Source organism: Ascaphus truei, chromosome 9 (assembly GCF_040206685.1).
Source record: "Ascaphus truei isolate aAscTru1 chromosome 9, aAscTru1.hap1, whole genome shotgun sequence".
Lineage (NCBI taxonomy): Eukaryota > Metazoa > Chordata > Amphibia > Anura > Ascaphidae > Ascaphus > Ascaphus truei.
This window is the reverse complement of record NC_134491.1, coordinates 65,125,769-65,138,712: the sequence shown is the minus strand read 5'-3', so window position 1 is coordinate 65,138,712 and position 12,944 is coordinate 65,125,769.

The following is a 12,944-nucleotide window of genomic DNA, read 5'->3' as shown; positions in this document are numbered from 1 at the left end:
GGTCTGTGTGTTTGTGTGTCACTGGGGAACGTGTGTGTGTGTGTGTGTGTGTGTGTGTGTGTGTGTGTGTGTGTGTGTGTGTGTGTGTGTGTGTGTGTGTGTGTGTGTGTGTGTGTGTGTGTGTGTGTGTGTGTTATATAATATTTTAAAAATTAAAAAAAAAGACATGTTGTGAGAATAAATTATTTATTAACATTGTGCAACTTTGATAAATATATTCACGCACGCACGCGCACGCACATGCATACACATACACATGCATACACACACACACACACACACACACACAAAGGCACACACACATGCATACACATACACACACACACACATGCATACACACACACACATGCATACACACACATGCATACACACACACACACACACACACACACATGCATACACACACACACACACACACACACACACACACACACACATGCATACACACACACACACATACACACACATACACACACACACACACACACACACACACACACACACATGCATACACACACACACACACACACACACACACATGCATACACACACACACACACACACACATGCATACACACACACACACACACACACACACACACACACATGCATACACACACATGCATACACACACACACATGCATACACACACACACACACACACACAAACACAAAGGCACACACACACACATGCATACACACACATGCACATGCACACACACACATACATGCGCACACACACACACACACACACACACACACACACACAATGCACACACAGGAAACATGGATCAGGGCAGAAGGGAGACATGGATCGGGGCAGAAGGGGGACAGGGATCGGGATCGGGGCAGAAGGGGGACAGGTATTGGGGCAGAAGTGGGACAGGGATCGGGGCAGAAGGGGGACATGGATCGGGGCAGAAGGGGGACATGGATCGGGGCAGAAGGGGGACAGGGATCGGGGCAGAAGGGGGACAGGGATCGGGGCAGAAGGGGGACAGGGATCGGGGCAGAAGGGGGACAGGGATCGGGGCAGAAGGGGGACAGGGATTGGGGCAGAAGGGGGACAGGGATTGGGGCAGAAGGGGGACAGGGATCGGGGCAGAAGGGGGACAGGGATCGGGGCAGAAGGGGGACAGGGATCAGGGCAGAAGGGGGACAGGGATCGGGGCAGAAGGGGGACAGGGATCGGGCAGAAGGGGGACAGGGATTAGGGCAGAAAGGGGACAGGGATCGGGGCAGAAGGGGGACGGGGATCAGGCAGAAGGGGGACAGGGATCGGGCAGAAGGGGGACAGACCATCAGGGGGCGGGCCGGGAGCAGGCGCGTCACTAGCCGGGGGCGGGCCAGTGACGTCACGGAGCTGGTTCGCCCTCATTGGGCGAACCGCTCACGTGACCGGCCTGTCTCGCCGGCAAGCGGGGGAATTTTAAATTCCCCTAAGACCTGCGCTTCCGGAAGCGCGCGGAAGCGCAGGTGAGCCCCTACTAAAGCCGCTCTAATTGCGGCTGTAGGGGCTCAGTGCTGAGCAGGAGCGCGCGTCAGCACGCTTCCGCCAGCAAGCGCCAAACATGGCCAAAGCCTTAAGCAGTCCAGGGCGTCTTCTTGGACTAGAAATCCTCCCTGCAGTCAATGCTTCAGGATTTTTAAGGAGATTCCAGCTGAGCAGGTTAATTAGTCTAAATTAAAAGTCTGCTCTGAATTAGCCTGCTCAGTGCTGGACTCCAGCTCTCTAGACAGGTGTTCCTGTAAATCTACTTAAACAGGGAAGGCACCCTGGTACAGGGACCAACATTAGATTATTCATCGATAAAATTATAGTGTACAGAGCTTTCCAAACCTAATAGGGTTATTCCTCAAGTATATTGTGGCAGCACAGTTGGAAGGAAGGATATATATTCGAAGGTGATAAGTAGAGGTGGAGATAAACTCTATTGGGAGTCTTCAAGTTGAGTAGTGAGAAGATTATCGTAGGGGTCAAAGGTGGATGAGAAGCAGAGGTCTAAAGAAGGGTCAGTGTTATGGTCACTGTAAGAGACGTGTCCAGAGGTACATATAATGGAGACCAATTTGGGTGAAATTATATCTTGGCTTTATTGAGCCTGTTCCTTTATCCAGGCAAAACATACAAAAACGACAAAATAACAAACCCCTATCCCTTTGTAAGGGCTAACTTACTTCCCCAGACCCTATCTGCAGGACTGGAGGGATATTCCCATTACCAGTCTATCACCCCAAAGGCTCAGGCGGTACCTTAAGCAGGTGGCCCTCCATGTCAGTCTCTGGCAGGTTTCTGGGTCCTCTGTGTTCAGGAAATATAGGTCTCTGGGTGTCTTGATCTTAGCACAGCATTTGTGCTCAAGAAAGGGTCTGTGTATAGGCTTCTCTGCTCTCCTTCTGTCAGCCCAAATGTGAGTTAAGAAATCGCTCTCCTGTGTCTCACATGAGGCTTTTCTTACAGACTTAATTGGCCAGGTGGAGTCTGGTTAAGTGCCTGCTGTACTTAACCAGATCCTTGCTGGATTTTAGAGATACTGTATCCCTGTTGAAGAAACTAAGTCCCTGTTACAATCACACAGTCTCTAAAATATACAGTAGGATAAGAGGTGAATTATATGTTGCTGTAATGTGTAATGAATCCAGTATCTTCACTCAAGGCATTGTTTTTAGAGTCCTCAAGAAAAGATATATTAAGTTCGCGCGGTTCCAAAAATCATGATATGTCCCAAAGTGTGCTAAATAGTCTCTCTGCTGCTCCTCACTCACCTCTGATCAGCGGGGCAACCAACCGAAATATACACATATAACGAGGGCACAAAAAAGAAAAAGAAACACACTATTAGTATAAAAGTAAACGTTATTAATATTTATTGCAAAAAGAAAAACTGACATAAAATAGGATCAGAATAGATCCAAACTTCACGTTTTACGACTTGAAAGAAAACAAACTTTCTTCTGACTTTCAAAAATCTGACTAAATATATGAAATAATTTCTCTAATACTTAGACAGGTGCCATCTTCACCGTTAGGTCTGAGTACTTCACATACACACCTGCATATAAAATTTTACAGCCCAACGTCTCTTTTTTCATGAGAAACAGTTTTCTGTCTTTTTCACCTCTTACATGCAGTGAGTGGTATGATTTGATTTGTCTAATCATACCTAATGTCTAATCTGGTAATAGATATCCATTTGTTACTCTTATGAATTGCTGTCAGGCCCATAATTTCTCATTTTTAATACAGCCCTCCAAAGAAGTGGTGAACTGGTTGTCACCTCTCTCTGGGATGCACAAGTTATAATTCAAGGCTGTTACAGTTTTCTTTGAGGCTGACAGCCCAGGATCTGGCTGTCATCCCAAGCCTTCTAAACTACACATATTTCACTTTTAGTGGGCCATCGTGATACCCCTACCCCTGCTCCACTCTCCCCACCCCACAAATAAACCCTCTTTGTAGATCAGCACAGGCACAGGAAGGGTCTTGACCTGTCATAAACACAATATCTTGTATTTCAAAGATAAACTGTAACCACATTAACCCCTGAAGCACCAGATTGCTTAAAATCCTTAATTTTCCCCACGATCTTTATTAGTCTTAAGGGTCTGTTTAGTTTACTCTATATCTACTGTACTATATATTTTGCAAAGTTGTTTGTCTGTTTGCTATGAATTTGGACACCTGTTAAGATATTGTACCACATTTTGCATGGTGGTTCCTGAGATAAAGGAGCAGGTCTTTATCTATTTTTTATACAATTCACAAATTACATCAGTAATGACATCACTGATGAAATCACATATGACATCACATATGACATGATCTCATCACACAACACTCAAGCTACCACTCAATCTTGGTAACTCTGAAAATCCAATTGGCACCATTAGCAAAAACACAGGAGCAACCAGTTCTTCAAGAGTGCAAGATCATTGTTTGGGACGAGAGTACAATGTCCCACAACCACGCGAATACAGAGGCAATTAAACTATTATGGGTAGAGTTGTTGTTTTAGCATGGAATTTAGCATTAAGAAACTAAAAAAAAAAAATTATCCATTGATAAGTCTCAGTACTTTGGGGGTTCTTATCTAAAGCCCTCTCCCGCCTTAAACCTTTTTCACTGACTGCCCGACACCTCTGGAATGCCCTTCCCCTCAATACCCGACTAGCACACTCTCTATCCACCTTTAAGACCCACCTTAAGACACTTGCTTAAAGAAGCATATGAGTAGCCCTATAGCTATTTCTAGAACATGATACATAAAGCTTGGCCCCCTGCAGAAGCACTTACTAAAATGTCCTCCTACTGTCTCTGTACGTTCCTCCTACATACAAATTAGATTATAAGTTCCTCGGGGCAGGGACTCCTCTTCCTAAATGTTATGTTTATGTCTGAAGCACTTATTCCCATGTTCTGTTATTTATATTATTTGTTATTTATATGATTACCACGTGTATTACTGCTGTGACGCGCTATGTACATTAATGTCGCTATACAAATAAAGACATACAATACAATACAATTCCAGAGCAAAGTTGAGTACTTTCATCTAGTAGTTTATATTGGTACATTTCCTTCATTATATAATATATATAGATATGGCATTGCTGGATTTGCAGGTGAATTATCCTTGTATATTGATCTTGTTCTGAGCTGAGGGAGTGGTAATCCCTATACTTATATATTTGCATGCTTAGCGTGCCTTTTGTTTCTCTATCCTGGTTACATTTCAGACTGTTTCAGCATGTTGGGGAGGTTCGGAGGCTGCTTCGTAGGCTGTCATGGGTCACTCTGGGAATATATTTTCATTCTTCCATCCCCAGAAAGCATGGGTTGTAAATCTTTGATGATACCTTTGAGTTGTGTGAGAATGGGGTTGTAGGTTATGACTTGAGGTACCCGTTCAGTCTTTTTTAGTTTGAGCTGTAGTAAATTTTCTCTTGGTACCTGTATGACTTGTTTCATTTCTCTGTCTATTGGCTTTGTTCCATAAAATAATGAAATGCTGTGGCAATTTTTTTAAGAAGATGTAACTAATAGAGAGTACATCTTTTTTATTCTCACCCGTGCCGACAGCACATACATTTATAATCCTATACTGTGAGTATTCTGTTGCCCTGATGTATACATTCTCCTGCAGTCAAGCACAGTGCTAATTTCACTAGCTACACGAGTTACACTATTTATGTTGTTCCAAATTAAGTTAATCTTTATCGGCAGACAACGAAAACCAATCCACACGTGTTCCCATGTAAAACCTGTGTGTAGAGTCATGAGATGTCTAGAAGAGTTCAGCTCTATTCCAATGAATGGGTCTAAGCTCTTCTCCAGCACTGGTAAGTCATGGAAACTCCCATTGACACCAATGTGAGTTTCAGTGGATAGTGTCCCAATCAGCACTATCACAGTTTAATCAATAAATCCTTTAGCCTCATTTATGGAAATTTAGAAAATTATTAATGCAAAAGGCATTTTGTAATCAATTGTGTTATTAGTAATGGACTTGGTTAGATCAAATGGATCATATTTTGCCTAATATGTCCCATTGTGTGTGTGTGTGTGTGTGTGTGTGTGTGTGTGTGTGTGTGTGTGTGTGTGTGTGTGTGTGTGTGTGTGTGTGTGTGTGTGTGTGTGTGTGTGTGTGTGTGTGTGTGTGTGTGTGTGTGTATATATATATATATATATATCTCAAGACAAAAGAAAAAATTGGCGCCAACCTAGAACTCTATATAAAAACCCTCTAAAGATATAAGTAAAACCTATACTATGCACAGTGGAACAGATAAAAATAAATTAAATGACTAATGCAATAAAACAATAGAATACATGAAAAATAAATAAAGTAAAACAAAAAAGAAATGTCCAGAAAAATATATATCAAGAATAAATACAAATCCTAGAAAATACTCCAATTGCTATCCAAAAGAGTCACTGCGGCCCGAGTGAAGGGAACACCACTTCCTTGAGGATATCTACAAAAATACAAAAAACACAGGCGCACTCATAGCGTAAAATTGTATATCAATAGATTTATGGACTGAAGGATTTAAAAATACACACTCACAAACATAGCTGATAGTAAAGCATATTTGAGTAAAACTCAGACCGTTCAGACGCAGGAACCCAGTGAGAAGGACTTCGATGTAATGTCCGCGGTGTGTCCTGCTGTAGTAGCCCCTCTGTGTCCTTGCAGGGACCGGAAACCACGAGGGACGCCGCCTTCCCCTTGCTCCGGCGTTACACAGTGAGTACACTGATCCAGATCTCGTGTGAGCTCGGTGACGTCAGTGAGGTTTTTGCCGGAGAAGGTTCACGGGCTGGAAGGCTGGACGGCTGATATAAATGCTAGCAGCACAGCAATAACATGCTGTGGCACATGAGTGGAAGTATAAAATATAAAAGCTGGACAATAAACTCCACAGCACTCTCTACGCGTTTCGTCTCGAGCGAGACTTCATCTTCTTATTCTCTAAAGTGCATTATAACCGATTTGACTTGAATAGAGCTTTCCGTGCATCTTTGCCGAATCAGGAAATGGTCAATATAATGTAAAGGGGACTGATAGTCTTCACAGCATTAATAGTATGTGATAAACAGTCCCCTTAAAGCCACATTCTGTAGTAATAAAGCATCCGAGATGCAAAAGAAACCTGTTGCTCTATTTGATGCAGGTCTGCTCTGTTTTCACCACTGGACTCCTAGCAGGTATGATTCCATAAGAGAACAAATTATGGTAAACTATGCCGGTCCTGATCCATTATCCTTACATTTCCTGGTTGCTCAAATGAATCTTAGGCCTTGATTATACCAAAAACCGTACGCGGCAGCGTGCAGCATAGTGCAGCGCGCCTGAAAAACAACATTTAAAAAACCCAATAGCGGCGCTTAAACCTGTTGCGGCATGTGCGCCGCGTGGAACTGCAGGGCGGATGTCTCCTGTCGCGATCCTCATATTTGTCATGGGCTAGCGACGTCCGCGTCACGCGAGCGGTCCCAGCCAATGAGGGCGAACCTCTCATGGCCACGCCTCCCTGTCTCCGCTTTTCCGTTTCCCTGGTACAATCAAGATGCCGCTCAGCGGCAGCGTGAGGGTGACGTCACCGGATCGCGCTGCCGCTCAGCGGCATCTGGTTTAATCGAGCCCTTAGCTTCCAGGGAGGCAGCAAAGAAGTAAACCCCTCACTGAGTCACCTTGGGGTTATTCTGGCTGTAAACCTGCGGGTTTAATGGGGCAATTAAACACAGCAGCAGATTTCCCATTAGCCCAGGTCATGTTCAGCAACATTTTGGGGCAGTAAATTTCCCTTCCACCCCCACCCCCATATACAGAGGCCGTGCTCTCTTCCCCCCTGATTGCCGCGGCAGAGTGTGGGGCCTCTGTGCAGTTCTTACCTTCTCCTTCATGCCGCGCTCCTCCTTTGTGCTGCACTCCTAATTCTTCAGCGTTAAATGACACCACGACGAGACTTCCGGTGACGTCAAGGAGTATGGCGGTTTGAGAGCGAGCTCCAGAGCCCATCCAAAAGAAGATAATAGCACAAGCACATACCACGTCAAAAACACACCAAAAGTTGAGAAATGTTTAATTAAAGCTTCCAGGACATAATTCTACAACATCTTTCCAGGTTGTAGGAGCGATTTTGCTCTACCCCCCAAAAAGAGGTGGTCGGCGCCGAGGAGGGAAGAAACTGCCATTGCACTGCGGAGAAAACTAACAGCAGTATAAGCTCTCACAGGGTGAGCTGAGTCGACATCGCAGCGCTGCAAACCCTGCGGCCCCTCCTCCCTAAGCTAAAATAAATTAATTAACATACACTACATATAACTAACCTACGGAGCAGGCTGGACTGCAAACTTGTGGAGCATCACAGAGGGAGATCACAGAGAAAACCAGCAGGTTGAGCCGGATCAGCATTGCAGCGTTGTGGACCCCGCGGCCCCTCCTCCTTCCGGTGCATATTTAAATAAATAAATAAACAATAAAATAATAAAACTAACCTGGATCTAAGACGGGAGGAAGGAACTCTGGACCAACTCCAATTAAATAAAGTCCCTTCCTATCCCGGTCGCAGGGCTGAGGAGGAGGAACCACCATTTTGAGCTGCCCCAACCAGTAGTGGCCTGTATCTTTTCCCTGGTAGCTCCGTGGGGGGTGCTGGGGAGGAGCCTTGGGGCCTCGTTGATTCCAACCTCCAAACTGAGAGGGGGGGGAGTGTCAATAAATAAATAAATAAATAAATTTAAAAAAAAAAAAAAAAAAAACACAACAGTAAAACCTTTAAAACACAAATTATTTACTTTAAAATACACTGAACAGGAGCAAGGAGTGAAGATGTCAAATAAACATAAAAATAAAACGCCAAGTGTCTCCACATATTTTTCGCCGGGTCCACGGCTGTCCCACCTCAATGAAGCCTCACAAGATGGTGGTTCCGAGTGTATACCTGAAGAGCCCGCTGAGGTCTCGGTGATAGAGGGAGGCGGATTGAGGGGGGAGATCAATCGAGAATACATGGAGAGGTTATTCTCCAGAATGAGAAAGGGGTTTCAGGAGGACCTAGCCTCAGCAATTAAAGAGGTGAGGTCTGAGATGCACTCCCTTACAGAGCGCACAGATACGCTAGAACACAAGATAGAGGAGGTGGCAGGAGCACAATCCTCCATGGAAGATGATATGAGCCGGATGGGGTTCGAAATCAGAGCACTGAAGGATCAAATTGAAGACCAGGAAAATAGAGACAGGAGGCAAAACCTCCGTATCCGGAACGTTCCTGAAAATGTTTTAATGGAGGCCTTGGGGCCATATCTTAAGGATCTCTTTATAACAATAGCTCCAGAACTAGCTCTAAAGGACATTGAAATAGATCGAGCACACAGGGCGCCTGGACCAAAATCCCCGGATCCAGGGAGAATAAGAGATATCCTGGTAAGGTTCCACTCTTACACTGTTAAGGAGAAAATCCTAAATGCCAGCAGGCAAAAAAGTGTCATAACTTTTCGAAGTGCCCAACTCCAGATCTTCAGTGACCTCTCCAGGGCCACGATAGAGCGAAGAAGGGAAATGCGTCCAATTACGGAAACGCTGAGAAGCCACAATATACGCTATCGTTGGGGCTTTCCCTTCAAGCTAATCGTATCCATCAATGGCAAATTCCACTCAATTACTTATCCAGAAGACGCACCACGCTTCCTTAAGGATATAGGCCTGCCCCCAACGGCGGTCGCAGAGGAGGAGCAGGGGGTGGACGTGGACTCGGTGCAAACGAGGAACAGGCGAGCATCTGTTCGAATTGCATTCAGGAATAACTCCAGGCCTGGGGGCTGGCAGGGGAGGGGGGAGAGGTTTGGGGACCCCACGCTGCGATGAATTGTGAAACCACGAAGGCTAGGCGCCAAAATCCTACTAAAAGAATGAGAGTCCAACACATGAAGAATCCAGATCTGGCGTATAGGAAGCAATGGTGGACAATGAGGGTCAATTTCGGGGTTGGGGTAATAGGCTGAATATTTTAAGTCACATATATGTTGAAGAGTTAATTTCGTTTATAAGATGTTAATTTGTTTAAAGTTAAAAAAAAAGGGGAAAAACTGCAATGCACAGATGCCTCCTAGGACCTGGAGACAGGGAAAATAATATGTATGCTAGAAAAAGTTAAAGTGCCTTTATTAATTAGTTTATATACATAACTGGTAGAAATGAAGCACGAAAGGAGGGCTCGGAGTCCTCTCTCAGGGAGCCGTTGCGGGGGCGCACAGGAAGTTCTCCAAAGAGCAATAAGCTCTTACCTTCGGCCACTAGGGCACCGGAGGATCCAATGTTAGGGCTCTTTAAAAGCCCATCTGTTTCCTTTCCTATCTTCTTACTCTATCTCCTGTCCTATACCCCTCTCCCTCCTTCCCTCCCCATCCCAGACCTAAGCTGCCTTGGGAAAGCGGCCGAGTCAAGGGTCTCAAATCCAACAGTCATGAAATGACTAATACAACAACATTAAAACTTATATCCATGAACGTGAAAGGTTTAAACTCAGTGAGGAAACGAAGATTAGCTCTGCAGGAACTGAATAAGCTCAAAGGAGATATCCTTTTCCTGCAAGAGACACATTTCAACTCTATTTCACCCCCCAACACTTTTAATAACACATATCCTCAGGCGTACTATGCATCAAGCTGCAAGAAGAAGAGAGGAGTGGCCATTTTATTTCGTAGTAACACTCCTTTTGCGATAGATAAATCCGTTGCAGACCCGGAGGGAAGATATTTAATCCTATTGGGTTCTCTTTCAGGGGTGCCGATCACCATGGTGAACATCTATGCACCAAATGAAAACCAGGTTCCTTTCCTCGAGACAGTGTTGGAGATAGTAAGTAGACACAATCACACATCAGTAATACTTGCAGGTGATTTTAATATGATCAGTTCCCCGGAACATGATAGAGCCAATGATCAGGGCACAGTCCCACCCAAGACTACTATCCTTAATGCTAAGAAATTTAAGGAAATAATGAAAGATTTCCCACTGTTTGATATCTGGAGGTCCCAACACCAGGGACAGAGAGATTACTCCTTCTTCTCAACCCCACATCAGACCTACTCGAGGATTGACTATTTTCTAGGTACCAGGGATGTTCTCCAGGCGTCCTCCCAGTCGAATATTGGCTCAATTTCTTGGTCTGACCATGCCCCCATCGAAATGGAGCTCTCTTTGCCTTTTATAAAGAATTCCAGCTATAAATGGAAACTAAATGATTCCCTGTTAAATTCCCCTGAAATAGTGAGCACATTTACTCAAAAAATAGTAGAATATTTTGACCTAAACAAGGGGTCAGTCGAGTCTCCGATCACGCTGTGGGAAGCCCATAAGGCATCTATTCGAGGCTCTCTCATTTCTCTAGCGTCATATAAAAAGAAAAAAAAACAAAAAGAATATAAAGAATTAATGGACAAGGTCCAGGCTCTGGAGACTGAACATAAATCCAAGCCTACTAAAAAAATATATAAGACCCTAGTTGAAACAAGGACTGAATTTAAAAGAGTCCAATTAGAGGAGGTAGAGCGGGCACTTCGATGGACGAATCAACGTTTCTACGATAAAGGAAACAAGGCAGACCGGTTATTGGCCAATAAATTAAGAGGTCAAAGGGTCAAAAACCAAATTACAGCAATCCGAACCAAATCTGGTCTCAAAACATTTAAAGAAAGCGAGATTGCCCAAGAATTCTCAGAATATTATACGAAACTCTATAATTTAAATCCCTCCCAAAATACTCAGTCCGGATTGACGACCATCTCAAAGTACTTAGAGGAATGCAACCTTCCGGCCCTTCCAGAAAAAACTATTTCACAATTAAATGAAAAAATAACGCCCAAAGAACTATTTGAAGTAATAAAACAATTAAAAATAAATAAGACTCCAGGGCCAGACGGGTTCTCAAACCAATATTACAAGAAGTTTAAGGCCGTGCTGGTTCCTTACCTAGTGGAAGTTTTCAATGCATTTATGGGGGGTGAAGATGTCCCGGCCTCTATGTCTACAGCCAACCTGGCAATAATTCACAAAGAAGGTAGAGACCCACTGCAATGTGGCAATTACAGGCCGATATCTCTCCTAAATTCTGATCTAAAAATATATAGTAAGATTTTAGCAAACAGACTAAACCTGATTCTTCCGAGCTTGATTCATAAAGACCAGGTTGGATTTATTTCGGGCAGACAAGCTTCAGATAATACTCGGAAAATAATAAACATTGTGGACCACGTGCATCTCTCAGGTACAAGAGCATTTTTGTTAAGCTTGGATGCCGAAAAAGCATTCGATAGAATTAAGTGGGACTTTTTAGACCAAACATTGATTAAATTCGGCTTCAGGGGCCCCTTCTTAGAGGGGATCAGAGCTCTGTACAAAAACCCAACAGCGGTTGTAAAACTCCCGGGAGGAGACTCAAGTCCCATAAAAATTACGAATGGTACAAGGCAGGGTTGTCCCTTATCTCCACTTCTGTTTGCATTGTCGATTGAACCACTAGCGGCCACAATTAGAAATGACAATGATATAAAAGGGATTGTTATTGGAGAGCGAGAATACAAAATATCTCTTTTTGCCGATGATATCATTTTGTCATTGTCGTCCCCAATGACGACTTTACCTAACCTCCAATCACAGCTGGAAAAATTTGGCCGGGTATCAGGGTATAAAATTAACAGCGATAAATCTGAAGCCCTGAACCTATCTCTCCTCGACCCCGAGGTAAAACTATTGCAAATTAATTTTAGTTATAAATGGAGCCCTAACAACATTAAATACCTAGGGATCAGAATCGCAAATTCTTATACTACCTTATATAAATATAATTTCCCCCCCTTATTTACAGAAATTAAAAAAAACCTCCAGTGCTGGAACAAGTACCACATTTCATGGCTCGGAAGAGTGACATCTGTTAAGATGAACATCCTTCCCAGGCTACTATACGTCTTCCAGACACTCCCGGTCTGTGTTCCGCTGGCAGACCTCAAAAGCATTCAAAATAGTATTTTCCAATTTATCTGGAAGGACAAAAAGCCGCGGGTGGCTAGATCGGTAATGTTGGCACCACGGGAGTGTGGAGGTCTGGGAGTACCAGATATAATTAATTATTATCAAGCGACCCACCTAAAACAAGCGATAGTTTGGAACAACGATCCAGTGTCTTGTGGCTGGTTGGAAATTGAGTCCTCCTGTGTCGCTCCCCTCTCACTCGGGGCAATACTTTGGTCCGGAGGGGGAGAGAAGATAATATCGGACAGAACAGGCCTGGGAGCAATGAGATGCACGTGGAAAATTTGGACAAAAACAAGAAAAAAATATAAACTGACGTCTTCACCCTCCATACTCACTCCCATTTTTGGTAACCCAGAATTCCCTCCGGGTTGTGTCCCAGGGAACCTTAAAGCATTTAGTTTGGCT